This window comes from Gymnogyps californianus, chromosome 5 (assembly GCF_018139145.2).
Source record: "Gymnogyps californianus isolate 813 chromosome 5, ASM1813914v2, whole genome shotgun sequence".
In the NCBI taxonomy this organism is placed as follows: domain Eukaryota; kingdom Metazoa; phylum Chordata; class Aves; order Accipitriformes; family Cathartidae; genus Gymnogyps; species Gymnogyps californianus.
In genome coordinates this window covers 11,929,323-11,950,794 of record NC_059475.1, presented here as the reverse complement: position 1 = coordinate 11,950,794, position 21,472 = coordinate 11,929,323, and the positions used below count along the sequence as shown (strand labels likewise).

Genomic DNA, 21,472 nt, shown 5'->3' with positions numbered 1-21,472 from the left:
TGTGAGCAAAAGGTCCAATACTCTGTGGTTTATACAAAGATAAGTTTATGCTTCATTGTATAATACAGATCTAATGATGAGCTGACTTTCAAATTATACAACATGCACTTTTTATACATAGCTATACAGACTGAGATATTTTTATTCTGAATTTCAAATTTCTAGTAGCTTTGGATTTTTCCTGTCCTTGTCCCTGTCTAATTCATGGTGTTTCTTTCCCCCATAGAGACTTATTCCTTATTAAAGAAGATACAAGACCCAGAAAGATTCACATATGCTTAGCTCCTTGGAGAGGATGAAATAGGAACAAGATAAGTGGAAAGATTTCTTTATCAAACTAAGTAACAGCCAGACTCAAATTAAGAATTGGAAATTATTTTCTAGAAACTTGCTGCTGTGAGCTGTTGACAGTCTGGACCCACCAGCTCCCTGCTCATGGCCAGTAATGGCAGCAGAAAATTTAGAATAATTGGCGTGAATGAAATGAAGAAAGTTCCAACCAATTGCCAGAGAAAAATGGAAGAGCACATGTGCCTTTTCAGTCTGCATTATTTCAGACTCATTTATTTTCTTGATATAACATTTCTATTTTATTTCATGGTAACAAGAATTCTCCTTCCTTCCTCTCCTTACAATTTATAGTTAATACTAAAGTTATAATTACACTTCTTTTAAATGCTGCTGGACAAATCTTATAGATTTGGATGAGAATCAAATACAATTATTGTTGAATTCAGTCTGTGGGAGCAGATAAGGTTTTATAATATATACTTTACTGATGACACAAACTTGACTTTTTTCAGTGCTAATTGGAGTTGACCACAGCTAGTTGGTCAAAAGGAGCACTGTTTCTCACCATTTTCAGGAACAGGAATCTATTCCTTATTTGCTAAGAGATGAAGATTACAACAAAGCGATAGGTCTGGAATACTGTCCTATGTGCAATAAATTTGTACAAGAGAACTACAGAGCTATGAAAAAGCTTTTATGGAAGCCCTGAATTTAGTTTCTGTGTTCTCAGCCATTCCTAGTGTCTGGGATACATTTAAAAACAGTATATATCTTCACCCTTCTATTGGTTTAAGAAATGCTTCTGTCCGAAAGTCTGTATATGACATGGAAAGCATGCATTTCCTTCACAGTCATAACAGCAGGAAGTCATTTACATGGTTGTTCCTGCTAGGGTGTTCAGTATTATTTTGGACATGTAAAGGAGTCATCTGGTTACGTGCAATTTTGTTGATACTGATGGAACATGCCCTTTTCTGAGACAGATTATGCCTTCTTGCTTGTACACAGATTATGCTTGCTTGCTTGCAATGTCCCCTCAGTCTTCCCTTGGTGTAGTTTCACAGTATTACTCTAATCGGGAACCTTTCATTTTGCTCCTTGCAGTGCTGAGAAATGCATATATTCAAATTTAACATGGCAGCTTAGTTACCTGCATGTTGCTAACATTTTAGGATATAGCCCATAGGCCTGTCTGAACACTGAGGACAATATAGGGAAGAAAATGCAGGTGTGTGGAGTAGACAACTGGATACTTTAAATGGGAAGAACAGGGAATGACCAGCAATTCAAGTTAAGGAACATACAAAAGGTCACAGTAATAAAGTTTACTGCCATCTTTCAGAGGTAAATGAGGCACTAAAATGCTGGCTCCTCTCTCTTGTGGCAAAGATAGAAACAAATGTAGGATGTGCCCTTTCTTGTTCTCGTTTATTTAACATGAACAACACAAGCTTATTTCATTTTCACCTTCTAAACATGTACTTATTGGTGGCTCTTTTTAAAAGAAAAAATTAGTATAAAACAATTCAGCTGTCTGTCCTTCAAACTACTAAACTGCTAAGTAAAGACAAGGGAAAGCTGCTTAGATTTAAGTATATTCATGAAGGAAAAGCTAAAGAAATCTGGGACTAGGAAGCTGGCTAAAGGAGAACAGCACTTAGTTAAATGCTCATACGGTTCCCATAGATTATTAAAAAGCATATGGCTTTGTGAGCTAACTGTCTGGGTCCTGTGGGTTTGTGCTATTAAGCAGAAGTGTCTTGGGAAAGGGAAGGGAAACTGAAGGCTCTTTTCCCCAGACTGCAACTGCCTGCCACTGAGCCAAGCTTGATATTTATTCAATCTGAGTATTGGCTTGGATTTCTGAAAAGGAAATTTTGGAAGCCTGCCTCGTTCATCAAAAATAATTTAAGGTGCCACCACAGAGGCAAGAGAGCTTCTCATTATTGTTTCGTGTATTTTATGATGTTGGCACTCTTCCTGAAATAATTTGAGAATTGCAGATATAATAATATTTTGGGTTGTAGAAAAATAGATCTCAACAATGAAATTCAATGAATTTTATCTAGGTTTTGGTAATGTGCCTCTTCCTCAGTAAATACAACTTTTTCTGGAAACTAAATCCTTACTCTGAACAATAGCATCATTATGTCAAGCACTTCTGTACAAAACTGAAGTATAGCAATTAGCAAGAAATTAAAAAAATAATGTGAGTGCTCTTATGAAATTCTATGGACTATCAGCAAAGGACTTTAAAAGCACAACCTACTGAACTACAGATTCTTAAAATAAACAACTTGAACATTTCTGTGTGACAAAAGCCATTTTTTGTTCCCTGCAGACATTCTCCAACTGAGCTTGCCAGTGAGAACAGCAAGTCTGTTCCAGTGCTTGATAACCCTTTTGGTGAAGAAATTTTTCCTAATATCCAGTCTAAACCTCCCCTGGAGCAACTTGAGACCATTTCCTCTCGTCCTATCAGTTGTTACTTGGGAAAAGAGACCAATACCCACCTCGCTACAACCTCCTTTCAGGTAGTTGTAGACAGCGATAAGGTCTCCCCTGAGCCTCCTTTTCTCCAGACTAAACAAGCCCAGTTCCCTCAGCCGCTCCTCATAAGCCTTGTTCTCTAGACCCTTCACCAGCTTCATTGCTCTTCTTGGGACAGGCTCCAGCACCTCCATGTCTTTCTTGTAGTGAGGGGCCCAAAACTGAGCACAGTATTCAAGGTGCGGCCTCACCAGTGCCGAGTACAGCGAGGTGATCACTTCCCTAGCCCTGCTGGCCACACTATTTCTGATACAAGCCAGGATGCTATAGGCCTTCTTGGCCACCTGGGCACACTGCCGGCTCATATTCAGCCAGCTGCCGACCAACACCCCCAGGTCCTTTTCCTGTAAGTAGCTTCATCCCTAGATACATGGCTGCTTTGGGGAGAGGGAGCCTGACCAATGCAGTCTTTTTAAGTGTTTTCTTTTCTGATTCTACAAATGTGACTCATACTAAGAAACTTAATTAGAAATAAAAAAAATCTTGCTGCATACTTTGCAACTGCCAGTAGTCTGAGAGTAAAGGTATTTAACTTAATCACAACAGGCCTGAATATTTTAATTACGAGCAGTCACTAGCTGAAAATAAAGCATGGAAAGGAGCACTAAGGCAAGCTTTAAGCTTAAATGGTAAAATTACTTAGAATCTCTTTTCCCCTGACTGAGAGTGTCAACCTTTTTAAAAATTGAACTGAAACTGGAATTTTGGGAGATCTGGGAGTAAGACACTGAAGGTTACTGAATCAGACATTCAGTGATGACTCCTGGGATGATAAAAGGGAGCAATGCTTTCATTCTTCCTCCATGTCATTTAAGAAAATAGGAATGACTCAATTGTGCCAGACAGAAAGTTCATGTACATGAGCATCTGTGAGCAAAAGTGAAGGCTGTGAGTATAAGCAAAAGCTGTAGTAAAACCTTCTCTGACTCTTCTCCCTGTCTTCAGCAATTTGCCAGATTTATATAATTTCAGTAATCTTCAGTGGCTTTCCATTTCATGAATTTGTCCAATCTCATGTAAACCTTGCTCTGAACTTGTAATATGCAGTATGATTGCTAAAATTAACAACTTGCTAATTAGCAGGCCATTGTCTGAGGCTGGTGGTGTAAATGGAGAAGGTTCCATAGACATTTGGGACTGTGACCATTTACATAAATAGAGAGCTTTCCTCAGTGTTCTTAAAAAGATTGGGTAGAAACAGAGATCATTTAAAATACTTATTTTGAGATGAGGAGACCACTTCTGGCATGAGAATCATATGATCTTTCTATAAATTACAAAATGTGGACCTGGTATGTTAACAAGTCTGATGGAGCTCTTTTCATGATTAATAGTAGAGAATATAAAATCAAGTAAACTTCAGAAATTCCTCTGAGAGAGAGTAAAACAAATTGTCAAGGAATTGTTGCAAACATCTTTTTTAGATCCGTGAAGTTCTACTCTGTTTTTAAGTACCCCTTTTATTGAGAATGCTAATATGTTTTAAGTAACCGCCTGGAAGTCCTCAGTTAATTTGTCACTAAGAGTGGTCCTGGTTTCCTTTTTGGGTGAGGCAGTTCGCCATTCTGACATCTGTAATAGAGCCAGGGACGAGATGTTATTCTAAAAGTGTTTGTCTCTCTTGAACTAAGTGATAGTGCTAAACTTCTTAAGGGGGCAATTTGGAATTTCCTGATTATAGTATTACAAGAAAACCACTTCTCTTGTTTGTTACTGCAGGTCTGTTCTTTGCCATCTTACATGTTAGAGGGCCTTTGGAACATCAAACTATTCTTACCGGATTCAGTCTGACAAAGTTGAAACTTCGTTGTCATCATCAAGGATCCAAACTGCATCACAGCTGAAGTTGAGTTTATAGGTATGCTAAGAAATAACAACAAGCAATATTTAAAGTAATAGAAATTCAGCATCTCTTACTCCTTTGCACAGTTTAACCCGCTAACTTTACTATACTCTATCAATATATAAATTAACTGAACAGAAATGGCTTTCAATGTTAAACCTATCTGATTATGACTAATTACATGTGATCCATGTTAGGAAAATTCTCTGGGAGCCCAGAAAATACAAACTACTTAGTTCTTGTTGCATTTATTACAGATGAACCATAGGATTTTGGACAAAAATAAGAAGAAAACTCATGCTCATTCTTAATTTAGAAAGAGCAGTGCATTTTAAAATATGCTTATCCATGACAAAAGAAGACAAAAGAAATTTAATTTGGTCCTTTCTTAATTCTTATGGCTAGAAGGCATTGATTCATGAAATGTTTTGTGATTTAGAATAAGAAATCCTTCAAAACCTTACAGATGCCTTAATCATATCCTGATGAAGAGAGTCTTTGGGTAGGTTTGAAATTTTCTTGGTTACTTAAAAAAGAGATTTACTGATCATTCATTTTTATTAATAAATTTAGTGTATAATGATACCAGGAAGGAAACCTGGGCAGGCAGTTGTGGATTCCTTCAGTTCAAGGATTTATCATTCAGACTTTGTCTGTGTCTCACCCTGTGTGTATTATGATTACAACACTCCACTGCTTTTTGCTTGTTAATGTTGTAAAACAGACTCCTGGAAAGAGAAGCTAGAACAAGTAAGTGTCATTAAAAATAGCTTTTTGGGCAATCAGGCCCCCAAAAATAAAAGAAAGAAGCAAGGAGGGAAAAAGTGGAAAAGACACATTCAGGGCTAGTAATATAATCATAGTGTGAAATGGAAATGAAAGCTAGCATTTTAACTGAAGTTCCATTTTGTTTTCTGTTTTCCTGCCTGCAGTTTTCATCTTATCATCAAAACATCAAGCATGCTGCACTTCAGTCACTCTGTAACTGTGATAGCCGAGGGAGGGTGTCTTTTTAACCAAAAATAGCAAACAGATTGGTTTTGATATACCACTGGAGCTGGAATAATTCATTAAAGAGTGAATCTGTTGGCCTCAAACAGTAAGTAGTAGTATGCGTGATTTGGTGACCATTTTATTCTGTACCTCATGAAGATCAATAATACTGAATCATTCGTCTCTGAAAACATATAAAGGACACAGAGTTCAGTATATAGACAATAGTACAAGCAGCAAGTATAATCATAGCATAAAAACAAACAGCATAAAAAGGTTGTAACAGATTGTAACCTAGCTGCTGAAATATCAACATTTACTTGCAAGAAACCTTCTTGTGCCTAGGTTTACTCAGTATGCAGAACTTGGGAGATTACAGAAATTAGGTCAGATGTAGTAGCTGTAAAATCTTGTGACTTTTAGATTTTGAATTAGATTTTGTTCTAAATGGACAAGCAATAATTATTCTCCACTGCATTTGGGTAAATTCATGGATTCTCCTACCGAATAATTCAAAACGGCATAATCCCACCACCGTCATTCATGAGTTAATTTTGCACACTGAATTATTCAGATACTGTAGATTACAGCCTCTCTGGACTGATGAAATACACTGTCATGTAGGAATGGGCCTTATCAATTTATGAATTTACTGTGCAGGGTTATAATCCATATTTTGGATTTTCAAGATCTTTCTGCTTTCTGTACTACTTTATCCTGGGAGTTCCCTTAATCAGGAACTCCTTTTCTCATGTTCAGAGCAATAATAAATCTTTCAGTAGGACTAGATAGGCTGGATGGTTTTGTCTGGAGCCAGATTTGATGATGACACTCTAGATAATATAGTTTTCATCGAATTTTTCTTTGCTAAGACATTTTTAAGTAAATACATTAAACCAGACTTTCTTCATAAGAAAAGCCTAATAAGATTAGAAAGCTGGAATTCTGAGGATGCTTTGTGTTTTCTTCTCTATCCCTTTCAAGAGCTTGACGATAAGCTGTCTTGAGTCAACTGTCTACAATAAAATTCTGTCTTAATTTTAAGATTCGTAGTAGTGTATACAAACATGTTACGAACTCTGTGACTGTCAGATGTGATGTTAAAGAGTTGAAGTAACTTAGTTTAAATCTCATTTTCCAAAGTGACATTGGCAATGACCTTGTATCCCATTGTCTTTCACTGAGACTCCGAACTCATCTGTAGCTCTGTAAAAGCTATGTGGTGGCATAATGGCTAACTTACAAAGCTGTATGTGCTAAAGTGTCTAATTTTTCTACCTAGCGTAGGATCTACCTAGTGTAGTGTGGCAGAGTGTCTAATTGTTTTACCTGCGTGAGCATGGAGAAGATATGATGAAGTGGGATGGAAAACCTACCTCGGTCCTAGATGCACGGGTATGTGAATTGCGAGGACAAACAATCACAAATGAGGGTTCTTCCAGGAAAATTGCTGCTCCAGTCACTGGTGGGCAGTGTGAGTGGTGTGCCAGACAGAGTGGAAGGGCTGATCTTACTTCTGATCCTATGAGAAGGAATTCTAATCCATTTTTACAAAAAGTGAGTGGAGAATCCTATGACCAGGACTAGAGGGGCCCTGCCTCCAGCCAGGCAGAGGAGAGGGACAACTGGGTTTACTGGACTGTGTGGATTCAATGGCCTGGCACATCAGACCCACAGGAGTATAAGGCTCTAGTAGACACCGGTGCACGGTGTACCCTAATGCCATCAAGCTATAAAGGGGTAGAACCCATTTGTATTTCTGGGGTGACAGGGGGATCCCAACAGCTAACTGTATTGGAGGCTGAAATAAGCCTAACTGGAAATGAGTGGCAAAACCTCCCCATTGTGACTGGCCCAGAGGCTCCATGCATCCTTGGCATAGATTATCTCAGGAGAGGGTATTTCAAGGACCCAAAAGGGTACTGGTGGGCCTTTGGTATAGCTGCCTTGGAGACAGAGGCAATTGAACAGTTGTCCACCTTGCCCAGTCTCTCGGAGGACCCTTCTGTTGTGGGGTTGCTGAGGGTCGAAGAACAACAGGTGCCAATCACTACCACAACGGTGCACCGGTGGCAATATCGCACCAACCGAGACTCCCTGATTCCCATCCATACGCTGATTCATTGACTGGAGAGCCAAGGGGTGATCAGCAAGTCTCGCTCTCCCTTTAACAGCCCCATATGGCCAGTGCGAAAGTCTAACGGAGAATGGAGACTAACAGTAGACTATCGTGGCCTGAATGAAGTTACGCCACCACTGAGTGCTGCTGTGCCAGACATGCTAGAACTAGTCAAAGGCAGCCAAGTGGTACGCCACGACTGATATCCCTAATGCATTTTTCTCAATCCCTTTGGCAGCAGAGTACCGGCCACAGTTTGCTTTCACTTGGAGGGGCGTCCAGTACACCTGGAATCGACTGCCCAGGGGTGGAAACACAGCCCCACCATTTGCCATAGCCTAATTCAGACTGCACTGGAACAAGGTGAAGCTCCAGAACATCAGCAGTACATTGATGACATCATCGTTTTGGGGCAACACAGCAGAAGAAGTTTTTGAGAAAGGGAAGAAAATAATCCAAATCCTTCTGAAAGCTGGTTTTGCCATAAAACAAAGTAAGGTGAAGGGACCTGCACAGGAGATTCAGTTTTTAGGAATAAAATGGCAAGATGGATGTCGTCACATCCCAATGGATGTGATCGATAAAATAGCAGCTCTGTGTCCACCAACTTGTAAACAGGAAACACAGGCTTTCTTAGGTGTTGTGAGTTTTTGGAGAATGCATATTCCAAATTTATAGTCTGATTGTAAACCCTCTCTATCAAGTGACTGGGAAGAAGATTGATTTTAAATGGGGCCCTGAGCAACAACAAGCCTTTGAACAAATTAAACGGGAGATGGTTCACGCAGTAGCCCTTGGGCCAGTCCGGGCAGGACAGGATGTAAAAAACGTGCTCTATACCACAGCCGGGGAGAATGGCCGTACCTGGAGTCTCTGGCAGAAAGCACCCGGGGAGACCTGAGGTCGACCCCTAGGGTTTTGGAGTCAGGGATATCGAGGATCCAAGGCCCGCTATACTCCAACTGAAAAAGAGATACTGGCAGCATATGAAGGAGTTCAAGCTGCCTCAGAAGTGGTTGGTACTGAAACACAGCTCCTATTAGCATCCCAACTGCCGGTGCTGGGCTGGATGTTCAAAGGGAAGTTCCCTTCTACGCATCATGCAGCTGATGCTACATGGAGTAAGTGGGTCGCACTGATCACACAACGAAGTCAAATAGGAAACCCAGCCGCCCAGGAATTTTGGAAGTGATCACAGACCGGCCAGAAGGCAAAGATTTTGGAATATCGCCAGAGGAGGAGGTGACGTGTGCTGAAGAGGCCCCACTATGTAATAAACTGCCAGAAAATGAGAGGCAATATGCCCTGTTCACTGATGGGTCCTGTCGCATTGTAGGAAACCATCGGAGGTGGAATGCGGCTGTATGGAGTACTATACGTCAAGTTGCAGAAACTACTGAAGGAGAAGGTGAATCAAGTCAGTTTGCAGAGGTGAAAGCCATCCAGCTGGCTTTAGACATTGCTGAAGGAGAAAAATGGCCAATACTTTATACTGACTCATGGATGGTGGCAAATGCTCTGTGGGGGTGGTTGCAGCAATGGAAGCAGAGTGACTGGCAACGCAGGGGTAAACCCATCTGGGCTGCCGCATTGTGGCAAGATATTGCTGCCCGGCTAGAGAACTTGGTTGTGAAAATATGTCATGTAGATGCTCATGTACCTAAGAGTTGGGCCACTGAAGAACATCAAAACAACCAGCAGGTAGACAGGGTTGCTAAGATTGAAGTGGCTCAGGTTGATCTGGATTGGCAACATAAGGGTGAATTATTTGTGGCTCGGTGGGCCCATGACACCTCAGGCCATCAGGGAAGAGATGCAACATATAGATGGGCTCGTGATCGAGGGGTGGGCCTGACCATGGACACTATCGCACAGGTTATCCATGAATGTGAAACATGCGCTGCAATCAAGCAGGCCAAGCGGTTAAAGCCTCTGTGGTATGGAGGACGATGGCTGAAATATAAATACGGGGAGGCCTAGCAGATTGACTATATCACACTTCCACAAACCCACCAAGGCAAGAGCCATGTGCTTACAATAGTGGAAGCAACCACCGGATGGCTGGAAACATATCCCGTGCCCCGTGCCACCGCCCGGAACGCTATCCTGGGCCTTGAAAAGCAAGTCTTACGGTGACAGAGCACCCCAGAAAGAACTGAGTCAGACAACGGGACTCACTTCTGAAACAACCTCATAGACACCTGGACCAAAGAGCACGGCATTGAGGGGGTATGTCACATCCCCTGTCAAGCACCAGCCTCCGGGAAAATCGAGTGATACAACGGACTGTTAAAGACTACATTGAGAGCAATGGGTGGTGGGACCTTCAAACATTGGGATGCACATTTAGCAAAGGCCACCTGGTTAGTCAACCCTAGAGGATCTGTCAGTCGAGCTGGCCCTGCCCAATCAGAACTTTTACATACTGTAGAACGGGATAAAGTTCCTATAGTGCACATAAAAAATATGCTAGGGAAAACAGTTTGGGCTACTCCTGCCTCAGGCAAAGGCATACCCATTCGTGGGACTGCTTTTGCTCAAGGACCTGAGCGCACTTGGTGGGTGATGCGGAAGGATGGGGAAGTCCGATGTGTGCCTCAAGGGGATTTGATTTTAGGTGAGAATAGCCAATAGATTAAATTGTATGATGTTGATTGCTATATAATCCTGCCACTGTATGTCATCATTATTATGATTGTTATATGCTATATCAATGGTATTACAGTAAGAATTACTTAGATTAATGAAGAATGAACTTTGATAAAACTGAGTGAAGTCCTGGAACCAGGACTGACTTCAGCATGCAACAATCCAACACCACACACCATCCTCCTGCTGCGCCCAATGTCACCCACCTGCTGCACCACACCAAAGCCTGATCCTGCTCTGCCGACTGAGCAGACTTTGCACCATCCCTCCTGCCCAGACAGACTGTTATGACAGATGGAGCCCAAAGTCATGGACTGAATGAACTCAACAGACATTTGATAGAGATAGCCCATAGACTGCGGGAATGGTATCTGTGTGTATATATTAAAAGACAGGAAAAGTGATGGTGATTAATTGGAAATGTATCGGAAAGTGTGGGATCTGGGCATGATGTAAATGGTATGGAATAAGGGGTGGATATTGTCCTGGTTTCAGCTGGGATGGAGTTAATTTTCTTCTTAGTATTTGGTACAGTGCTGTGTTTTGGATTTAGTGTGAGAATAATGTTGATAACACACTGATATTTTAGTTGTTGCTAAGTAGCACTTATCTTGAGTCAACGATTTTTTCAGTTTCCCATGCTCTACCAGCAAGCAGGTGTACAAGAAGCTGAGAGGGAGCACAGCCAGGACAGCTGACCTGAACTAGCCAAAGGGACATTCCATACCATGGAACATCATGCCCAGTATATAAACAGGGAGGAGCTGGCCAGGAGGGCAGATCGCGGCTCTGGCATCAGTCAGTGGGTGGTGAGCAATTGCATTGTGCATCACTGTTTTTTTTTTCCTCCTTTTTTTCCCCTCTTCTTTTTTTTGTTATATTCCTTTTCATTATTATTATTATTATTATATTTCATTATTATTATTGTTAGTATTATATTTTACTTTAGTTATTAAACTGTTCTTATCTCAGCCCACGAGTTGTACCTTCTTTCCCGATTCTCCTCCCCATCCCACTGGGAGCGGAGGGGGGGGAGTGAGGGAGCAGCTGCGTGGTGCTTAGCTGCTGACTGGAATTAAAACCACAACAGTGTCAACTAAAGTCATCTGACATTTTGAGTCCACATTGAGCAAAATTGTTTATCCTAATGCAAACCATTTGACTGATTGACAACTCCTTTTACTGTTTCTTTCTTTGCATTTCATTTTGTTTCTTTGCCTCTCCTGCACAATCATAGGTTTCTCTGCCTATGAAATTCCAATATTAAGTTTTTTAATGAAATGGGGAGAATTTTAAGGTTTTTGAGAGTAAAACATAACATCACCTTAAATAGATGCATCTCAAAACCAAATTTCGTACTTAGTTATTTTTAACTGTAATTAATGACGTGCTTTTCACAGCTTATTATTTAGATTTCTAAGTAAGACAGCAAATTCTAATCAGTAGTCAGTTTTATTCTTTTTGACTCCTGAGGGAGGGACTTTGCTGTGTAAAAACTTCCATTAGCTGTTATACAAACAAACCGCATGACATGCTTACCATATGCCATTATTGCCTGATAAGTTCTTGTATTTCACATCTGTCAAGATTTCTACCTTCCTTTTCAGTTGGCAGCCTGCGTTACCATTGCAATGCTTACAGAAAGCTCTTCCATTTCTACCCCAGAGCCATAATTACGTTTAGGCCCTGAGCCAGAGATGAGCTTGTGCTAGCAGAATGTTTGTGTGTAAGTTGGAAACATAGTATCAGAATGGTGTTAACTGGGTTCGTGTACTACATGTGATAGAGGCAAACCCAGCTTCTTCCCCAGAGCAAGTGATTATCTTTGCCTGATTCATTCTCCAAAGAATTGCCAGATTCAAGAGCTATTTGATAACCAGTGAAAGGGATGTTAATGACAAAAGTAAGTTACAAGTCCAAGTTTCCAATCCAATAAAAGATGTTTAACATGTATAACTAAAATAAATGGGACAGTTCCTATGTTGTAAACATAGGAACTATGTTGCAAACTGTGTTTGCTGGATCGAGGCTCAAAAGCTTAAGCTAAATATCTTGAAAGGTGTGGATTTTACTGTGACTTGTATGAATTATATGGGGAAAAAGATTAATATTTAAGTTTTAATGGCCATATTAACTTGGTCATCATATGCAGATATTATACTTACATATTTTGATTGTTCTTGGTAGCAGCATAACAATAGATTGCTATTTAATCTGTAAAAAGGGAAATTTCATTGCTTAAGCTTTTATTTCTGTTTTTGTCAGAAAAAAATAATTTAGTGTCTACAGAGGTTGTAGTGAACTACACTGTGGTTACAAATGTCAATTCTTCTCTTAGCACTTACAGAAGTGGCAAGACTGTATATGGACAGTTCTTACCAAATACTGCTTTTCCATCTTAGTTGGGATAAGGCTGATGGATGGACATAATAAAGTGAAGAGAACACTGGTTTCTCCCCTGCATTCACCAAGTTTTCTGTCCATCAGAGCAGACAGAGGAAAAAATAGTTCAGACCAATGTTATCTCACCATCCCCAAAGTGGAAGGTGGCACATGAGAGAAAAAGATGGACCGCAATCATAAAGCCTGCTCAGGTTTTTGGATACTAAATGATGGGGAGATGGGAGAGGGAGAAGAAAGAAAGGCAGAGGAATTCTATTTTAGTTCTACCAAAACCAGATAAAATTTAGGCTGCTTGGTCTGAACTGTTTTCCATTAATGTAGATGGAAGGCATAGGACTGGATGTATATCACAGCCTTTAGCTAGGAATGATGTGAAGTATCTGTTAGCATATTAACTAGATTTTGTAGGGTAAGAGAAGCCTAGTGATCTAACTTAAGCACACATATAAGTGCTTGTAAAATATGTGGGTTTTCCCTTTCTTTGTTCCCCAACTAATGTGATGATTGTTATCTGTTCTTAAAATTTAAAAATAAATTTTTTTATTTGCTTTTAGCTTGCCCAGACCTGTGTTAAGAGTGATTTCAGAACAACTGATTGAACCTGAAGTGTTCCATTCTGTTGAGCAGTGATTCCAAATGTGGTATGACTGTATTTGCTTGATATGACTGGTCTTCACATTTCTCTTCCTCAGGACAACCAAAAGTAAGAAGGGCTATCTCCACATAGCTACCGAACTGATGCATGAAATTGATAGCTTAGGGGTTGATAAAGAAGAAAATATCTTTCACTGTTAGCCAGGAAACCTCTTTGTATGTCTTAAGATATATATGGAAGTACATGGTCAAACTCAGGGTTGCAGGATGTTGTTTAATATGTTCACTGAAAGAAATGAAAACTAGAGAACATTCCTCCACTGTGCCCTAGAAGACGTTTTTGGTATTTCCTGCTCCCTCTGAAGGGCTTTTCAAAGAAAAGAAGTAATGTGACACAAAGGAAAATGGGGATGAGAGAATTACTAGAGGAAAAAGGATGGATTCACTAAGGTTTTGATTTAAATCAGAAAATTAAATCCTAATTTATTTTCCAGTACTTAATTTTAAATCCAGTTATGATTTTCCTGGCAGAACAGCAGTGCCTTGAAAAATGTTGATTTAACAGACACGTATTTTATGTCAATTCATCAATATTTGAAGGGAAACTGGACAGGTGAGCCAGCTGGCATGAAACAAGGATGTCACGCTAGTTGGCTGGGAGGCTCTGTGGTTATCCAGAACGTAGAGTTCCCTAACTAGCAGCTGTGTAGGCTGTCCAGTGCTGCAAGTTGTCACGTGTGCTGGCTGCCTGCCTGCTGTGGCTGCCCAGTTGCACAGCAACGAGGCTTATGAAAGGGATAATTTTTTGTACCTAAAATTTTCTTTGTCTGAGGGATTCTTTTGAATGTGAAACCAGTAGGTGCATGCTTAAAATGCAGTAAAATTAAATCTATTTTTAAAAGCTGATAGATTAAAGCCAAGTAAAAATATAGGAACAACTTAAAAAATAACTAGTTTCTTCAATTAGAAATACCTTCAGTAGGTATGATGAATTTTGCTTGTTCTGGCAGCGTTCTTTTCTGGTGTCATAGACTTCTTGTGGCTAAGACCACAATATATTTAAAGGAACTGGAGTTACTAGAAAAGACATTACACAAATGTATGACTAGTACCACTGAAATCAATACAATGAGTCACAATCTCACAACATCTGCATATATATTAGTGCTTCCTTGTGTTACATTCAGGGAATTCAAATTAAATAACAGGTGTAAGTGATACAGGAAAAAAATGATCCTAAGCCTTGTAAGCTGAAAGCATACAGGATGCATAGGAAAGTCTTTGAGAAAGAAACACGGTATTTATGCTGTTCTTTTTATTGTATTGTTTCGTCCCACTAAAAAAATTCACATGGCTTGTAGTGATCATTTGGAAAAGGTAAAAGTAGAATTCTTTCAATACTGGCTAAAATTTCCTAATATTACATAAAAATATGTAGTTAAAATTGACTGTGGTTTTCTCTGCTTTGTTAAATCTTTGAAATTGAATATGCCTGTGTTTTTGCATTAAAATGGAGACACATGTATATATATGCTCTTTCTGCTGGAATAGCTTTCAAAGAAAATTGCGCATGTTCTTGTTTAAATGTACAAATTGGATTCTATTTCCGTGCAATTTGAAGAAATTAGTGCTGCTTCAGTAGTCATAGAAACTGCAAATAAGAACAGACTGTTGAATATAACCATCGGCAGAAATTCTGAATATTGAATACAGTTTTGTTAAGTTCCTACCTACATTGGAAGCTAAAAGAACATTTCAGAAGAAAACTTTGTTAGCAATCTATCAAATATAGCAGCAGCAATTTGATTGTTACTTAAGTCTTAATGGTAGCAATTGTTAGGCCTTAAGTAAAAGGCTACCCCGCATTTGCTGTCCACCCTCTCTCAAACGAATATTGAAATATGTTATCTGACATTAACAAAAATCCCTCTGATGTGTAACACACTACCATTTATGCCTTACAAACCAAAGAAAGATAGAAGTTGCAAGTACTCTTCTACAGTTAGATAAAAACTTTTGTTATGAGCATATGGCCTTACCTTAATATCTGAAGTATAAAAATTAGGTATTAAAACTCTATATTAAGTATCTACATAGACTCTAAAAATGTATTAGCTGTCTGTAAAATATGTAAACAAGAATATATCAAATTTGTATTTCTAAATACTGCAACTACGGACATCAATGAAGTAATTGCATATGAAATTAGTAATCATATGATTGTGTGGAATTACCTGATCTGATTTGCATGTTTGACTGTGAAGACTTATGCACATGAATCAAACTTGGTAAATAATTCATACCTTATTCTATAGCTAACTAATTTAACATAATTTTTCTTTTTTTGCCATTTGTGTAGGAGTGCAGTATTCTCTTGAAATTAGCACTCTTTCAGTAATAATTACCAATATCTAGGAATAAGTTCTGGTTTGCAAACTTTTCAGTGCATAGTAACTATTACTCGTTCAATATTTGAATAGTGTTGGTTAGTTCTAATTGGTCATACAAACCTCCTTCTTTTTCTGTTTTTCTCACCTGATTAAAATAATGCTTGGGTGTAGAGTACTGGTGTGAGTACATGCTTTAAAAACAGGTTTTCTGCATATATTGAATATGCTCCCCTTGCATCTAAATCACAGCCTTTGATGTCCTAGGCAGTCAAAATAATTGATAGTAGGGAGGGGAACTAAAGATCAGCAGCTTGGTTATTGGCCATAGCAAATACCTACAGTGAAAATTAGTACTGGAAAAATGTTTTCGTGGGTTTAACAGTAGACTTTGGCTTCAGGTAAATAATTAGATACCAGTAAGGTTCACAGTATTTTAGTAATTGCTATAAATGGGGCAATTACTCGCATCTAATGATATTGCAGAAACTGCAGTGGATTTATTAATAGGGTATAGGGTTGACTACTGGGGCTTGTCAATAAAAGAGAAATCTAAATGAGACTGTTCACTAGCAAAGTGAAGGAAAGTGTGTGAAAGGCCCTTCCACGTCTATATTTGCTACTGTTGTGGTTTAACCCCAGTCAGCAACTAAGCACCACACAGCCATTTCCCCCTCCCCCTCCCAGTGGGGTGAGGAGGAGGAAAGGAAAGAAAAGAAAGTAAAACTCATGGGTTGAGATAAGAACAGTTTAATAACTAAAGTAAAATATAATACTAATAATAGTAATAATGAAATATAATAATAATAGTAATGAAAAGGAATATAACAAAAAAAAAGGGGGGGGGGAGAAAAAAAACAGTGACGCACAATGCAATTGCTCACCACCTGCTGACCGATGCCCAGTTAGTTCCTGAGCCACGATCCACACCTCCCGGCCAACTCCCCCCTGTTTCTATACTGGGCATGACGTTCCATGGTATGGAATACCCTTTGGCTAGTTCGGGTCAGCTGCCCCGGCTCTGCTCCCTCCCAGCTTCTTGCACACCTGCTTGCTGGCAGAGCATGGGAAACTGAAAAGTCCTTGGCTTAAGATAAGCGCTACTTAGCGACAACTAAAACATCAGAGTGTTATCAACATCATTCTCACACTAAATCCAAAACACAGCACTGTACCAGTTACTAGGAAGAGAGTTAACTCTGTCCCAGCCGAAACCAGGACAGCTACACCCTTCAGAACCTTGGGACGAAACTAAAAGAATACTAAATATTGTAAAAGATTACATTTCTGTTCCAGAAGGCATGAAATGTAAAACTTAGACAGCCTTTTGAGAAACTCCTTGCAGTATGGTACAGAGTCCTTAAACTTTTGAAAGCAGTTGCAGGAATTTGGATTATTTTCTGGATTATTTGCAAGATTTTCATAACCAGGAAGTATGTCAAAGTAGAATTTGGTGATAGGCAAGGTTGATAGCAGGACGTTAGTTTCTCCCTTACTTTGATATTCCATGAAATGAGAACTGTATAATCTTTTCAGCTTGGAATTCTATATTTATTTATTTCAGAGGTTATCTAGCTAGAAGAGATGTGTTCCTGACAATCTTTTTAAACTGATCCAGAACACAGTCATCTTTTGATGGACTCAGACTCTCCTCATGGATTAAAACTCTTAGTATCACAAACTAGGACTAATTCTATACCAACAAGATAATGTGTCAAACATACTTCAATTTCCCAGTGTAAATGCAGCCAGGAGTCAGCTTCTTCTGATGGTCTGGAATTTGTCAACATCATTAAATTGGGGTTTGACTCCTGTTTATGCTGGTCTGGAAGCAGAGTTCAATCTGTACAGCTGGAAGCATGAAAAATGCTGAATGTTTATTGACAAAAGCAGTCTCTAGTACTGAGGTATCTGCTTTCCTGGCTGGCAAGAAGGGATGCATAGACCTCAGTGTCCTTAAGAATGCCTGGATGGGATGACTTTGTAGTACTTTGAGTCCAGAATAGGTTGGGATATGCTAGAAAGGATATGTATCCCCACAAGCTATAGAATTTTTTTTATAAGACAGCTGATATAGTTGCAATAATTTCCCTAATTAATAATGAAAAAAGCACATAAAATATTATTAGCATAGCATTTCTCTGACAAGAGAGGGATCACTCTTTACTGGGAGAGATATTTCAAGTGAAATCAACATTTAAACAAAATCAACATTCTCTTAATGAAATGTATGTTAGCTTTATAGAGGAGTAAGGATTTTTGAAAAAAAAATTATAAGCAAGTTTTGAAATAACTTTCTAATCTCAAAGAAGAGGTGAAGGAATAATCCCAGCAAAATCATCAGTTTTGCTGTTGCAGTTCAAATACTGAAGAGACTAAAGAGCTTTTTATTGTGTATCAAAGGATTGACAGCTTGGTGTTCAGACAGAGCTCTAAGTTCTAATCTAAGATCAATAAACATGCAAATGCTCAATCTTAAATAGAAAACTTGTAAGAATGCAATCCTTAGCTTATGTAATTGAATGTTTGTTTGAAATGACTAGTGTATTCCAACTTAATAAGTTGTCACCTTGTAGAAGTTGTCAAATTCAGACCACCTACAGGCTGTTGCAATTGGAAGATATTTCAGCAAACTACAAGTTACATACACATGCTGTTTTTGAGACAAAGAACCATGCTGAATATCAGGTGAAATGAAGTAGGTGATAAAGATGCAAAGTGCCAGTTAGTTATGGCATACAATATTTTTGAAACAGTGGGTGCCCACAGCTGTGGCCTCACATATTTCTCTTCTCAAGTACTGCAGGTCACTACTTCATATTCTGTACAAGAAAAGAATGGGACTTAGCATTTGCTAGTGCTCTAGAACTACAAATGGCTTTCCAAATGCTACACTAAGTCACACCAGTTCTCTGTGATGTTAAATATTCGTTTATTATAATCACATTTTTGCAAGTAGGAAGGTTCAGTCACTCTTCAAGAGAGAAAAAGGGGGAATGACTTGGCCAAAATCACAGTGAGAGCTAGGTTAGTGGACAGTAGCACAGAGTGCCAATTTTCAATGCACTTTCTGTAGGATGATGCTCAGAGCTATATAAAATTGGAATGGGTTTTACACTATGAAAACCTTATCCATAATAACATAGAAATCTAATTTGCATTTTACATTTTCTTTAAAATAAAGTATCTGATGCAAAGTCATCCAGTACTAGATGGTTTTTTGCTTTTGAGTACAAGTAGATCTATTTGTGAAGAAAGATGTCATGTATATTGAAAATATCTCCAAGCATTTTGTTGTCATAGCTGTTTAGCTTGAAAATAGGCATTTCGTTAACAGATTTTATCAACTCTCCAGGCTGCAGTCAGGAAGTTCAGCAGAATGCAACTGACAGTTATAGGTACTTTTTCTTGAGGGAACGTATTCTACCTGTGGGCTTCATTTCAAGGTGTCATTTAAAAAATGTCTTTAAATGTATGAAATGTATTAATAGTTTGAGTCCTGGTTTCCTCTGAGATTGTACTCTTTCCTATGGTGTAGTGGCAGGATGAAGTACTTTAAGTACAGAGCATACATAGCACAAGCAAATTTGTAAAAATACTACAGTGTTAAGAATATCATAGCGAAATGTTTTGTTGTTTGGGATTCCCATAGAACAAGAGATCTAACTCCTTCCTTTAGTTTAAGAGGGAGGAAATACTTTCAATCTTCTCAGGTTTCCCTGTTTAGTAAAGTGTGTTCTTCTTTAAATTTTTGAGAGTTTTTATCTGAAATTTTATGAAACCTCCCAATGCTTCTGTGAGCTCTTCATGTAGGTTTTATTATTAATTCAAGTCTAATACTTTATGTTGCCTTGCTATAAAGGCACTTGAGGAACAATATGTATGTATGTTCAGTGACAGTCTGGCTTGTTTGTTTTGAATTTGTATCTTGAAAGGGAGGGCGAAGAGTGAAAAATCAATTTGCGGACCTTTTCACTAAGAAAATACTGCAGAGAAATTATTCCACTGCAATCTACTGCTCATGAAGGGAAGCAGCTTAGAGAAATCTTTACAACCAAGGGAATCTTAAACCCAATGAAGCAGGAGGCTATGAAATCATCCCTAGGTTAGAAAGGGAGGCTTAGAAGATTGGAATTTTGGTTAAACAAGTTTGCTGTAAGTTAGCAGTTGAATAATCTTTCTGAGTTTATGCATTTTGGATGAAGAATGTAAAAATTCTCCCTTGCCAGTGACATAACTGCTGATATTGTAGATTCAGGTTTTTCCTGTGTTCCGATTTTGCATTTTTAGAATTCCATTGGGACCTGCTGGTCTTGCTGATCAACGCCCAAAACATCTGGGTAGTATCAGTTCTGCCCTAAGAGATCTGCGGAATTGACTGTTGGCCTAAAATATAGATATCTCTCTAGCATGTTTTGTGCTTAAAATGTGTCACATTACTGTAGCCGTTAGAGGTATGAAAGTGACATTGCTATCAGAAAGAATACTAAAAATGGGATTGAGTAGATTGACACTTGTCTAAGGACATCCGTTGTAGCTGTGTCAGACCAGATTAGGCTGTTCAGAATAGAGAAGTGACAATCAGTTGAATTAGTTATCCTCCCTCTGTTCTATAGAAAGACTTAGGGCTGAAGGGGAACTGTAATACAACTGTGAGATGCAGAAATATTCTGGCTATGAATTGTCCAGTTAAAATTTAGATAGGTAACGTTTCCAGTCAAAGCTTGAAGTACCCTCTCCTACTTTTTCTTCCCCTTCCACTACCATTAAAGCTATAAAGACCTTTCAGACCTTTTCCAAACACAAACCAGGTTATATTTAGTCTGGATCATTTCAATCATCTGATTAACAGCTTGGCTTCAGAAACAGCTGCATCACTGCAGCTAAGAGGAGGGAACTGAAGTGCAATGGGAGGAATGAGTGCTCAGGCACAGGAATATCAGGGGCTTCTTAACCCGAACTCTAGACACTGGAGTCAATGTCTCAAGACACCACAGCTGTCACGTTTTGTAAGTCACTTGATTTGGCAGTACATCTGTTTTCCTTAATATGTGTAAGTGGGGTGGGGTGAGGATCCTGACCCATATCCTGCCCTCTCCCCTACAGACAGTAATCTCCTTAGAGAAGGACTTTCTTTCACTGTGTGCTTAGAACAAATTGGGAACTCAGTCTTCTCTGGAGCCTCTGTGAATTTTAACAGACCAAGGAGAACATTTATCTAGGATGATAGATATTTGGGAAATGTTAAACATAATTTTAATAAACCTGCTTATATAAATATGTTGTGGTAGCTTTATAAAGTTGGTCTGTTTTGTTTTGGTTTTTTTTTTCCCCCTTAAAGGAAAACCTTTTATTTAAATTCCATTTTTATGGGAAAATCTCTCGTAACTGTCTAATCACGCTTCCCAGCTGATTTCTGCTACGATTTTCAACTTCTGTTATTGTCACACCTATTCTTAGAAAATGGCACAACGATTGAATATAAGCTTGTTTTAACAAGTAGTGTTTCTGTTGATATCTTTACGCCTTTTTTTTTGGTTTTGCAAAACATGCACCAATGTTTTAGGAAATGTTAGTTTCCTTGTTACAAAATCTTCTGTCTACTTCACTCCAGAAATGTTTATAAGGGAACCAACACAGCTA

General features: G+C 38.9%; 1 long non-coding RNA gene across 1 annotated transcript; it reads left to right on the top strand.

Moving 5' to 3' along the window:
• The first annotated feature begins 234 nt into the window (after positions 1-234).
• LOC127017022 (uncharacterized) lies at positions 235-8,157 on the top strand. Its single transcript, XR_007766536.1, has 5 exons — positions 235-2,825; positions 4,561-4,699; positions 5,617-5,783; positions 6,960-7,072; positions 8,035-8,157. It is a non-coding gene; the product is annotated as an uncharacterized LOC127017022 (long non-coding RNA).
• Positions 8,158-21,472: the final 13,315 nt, after the last annotated feature.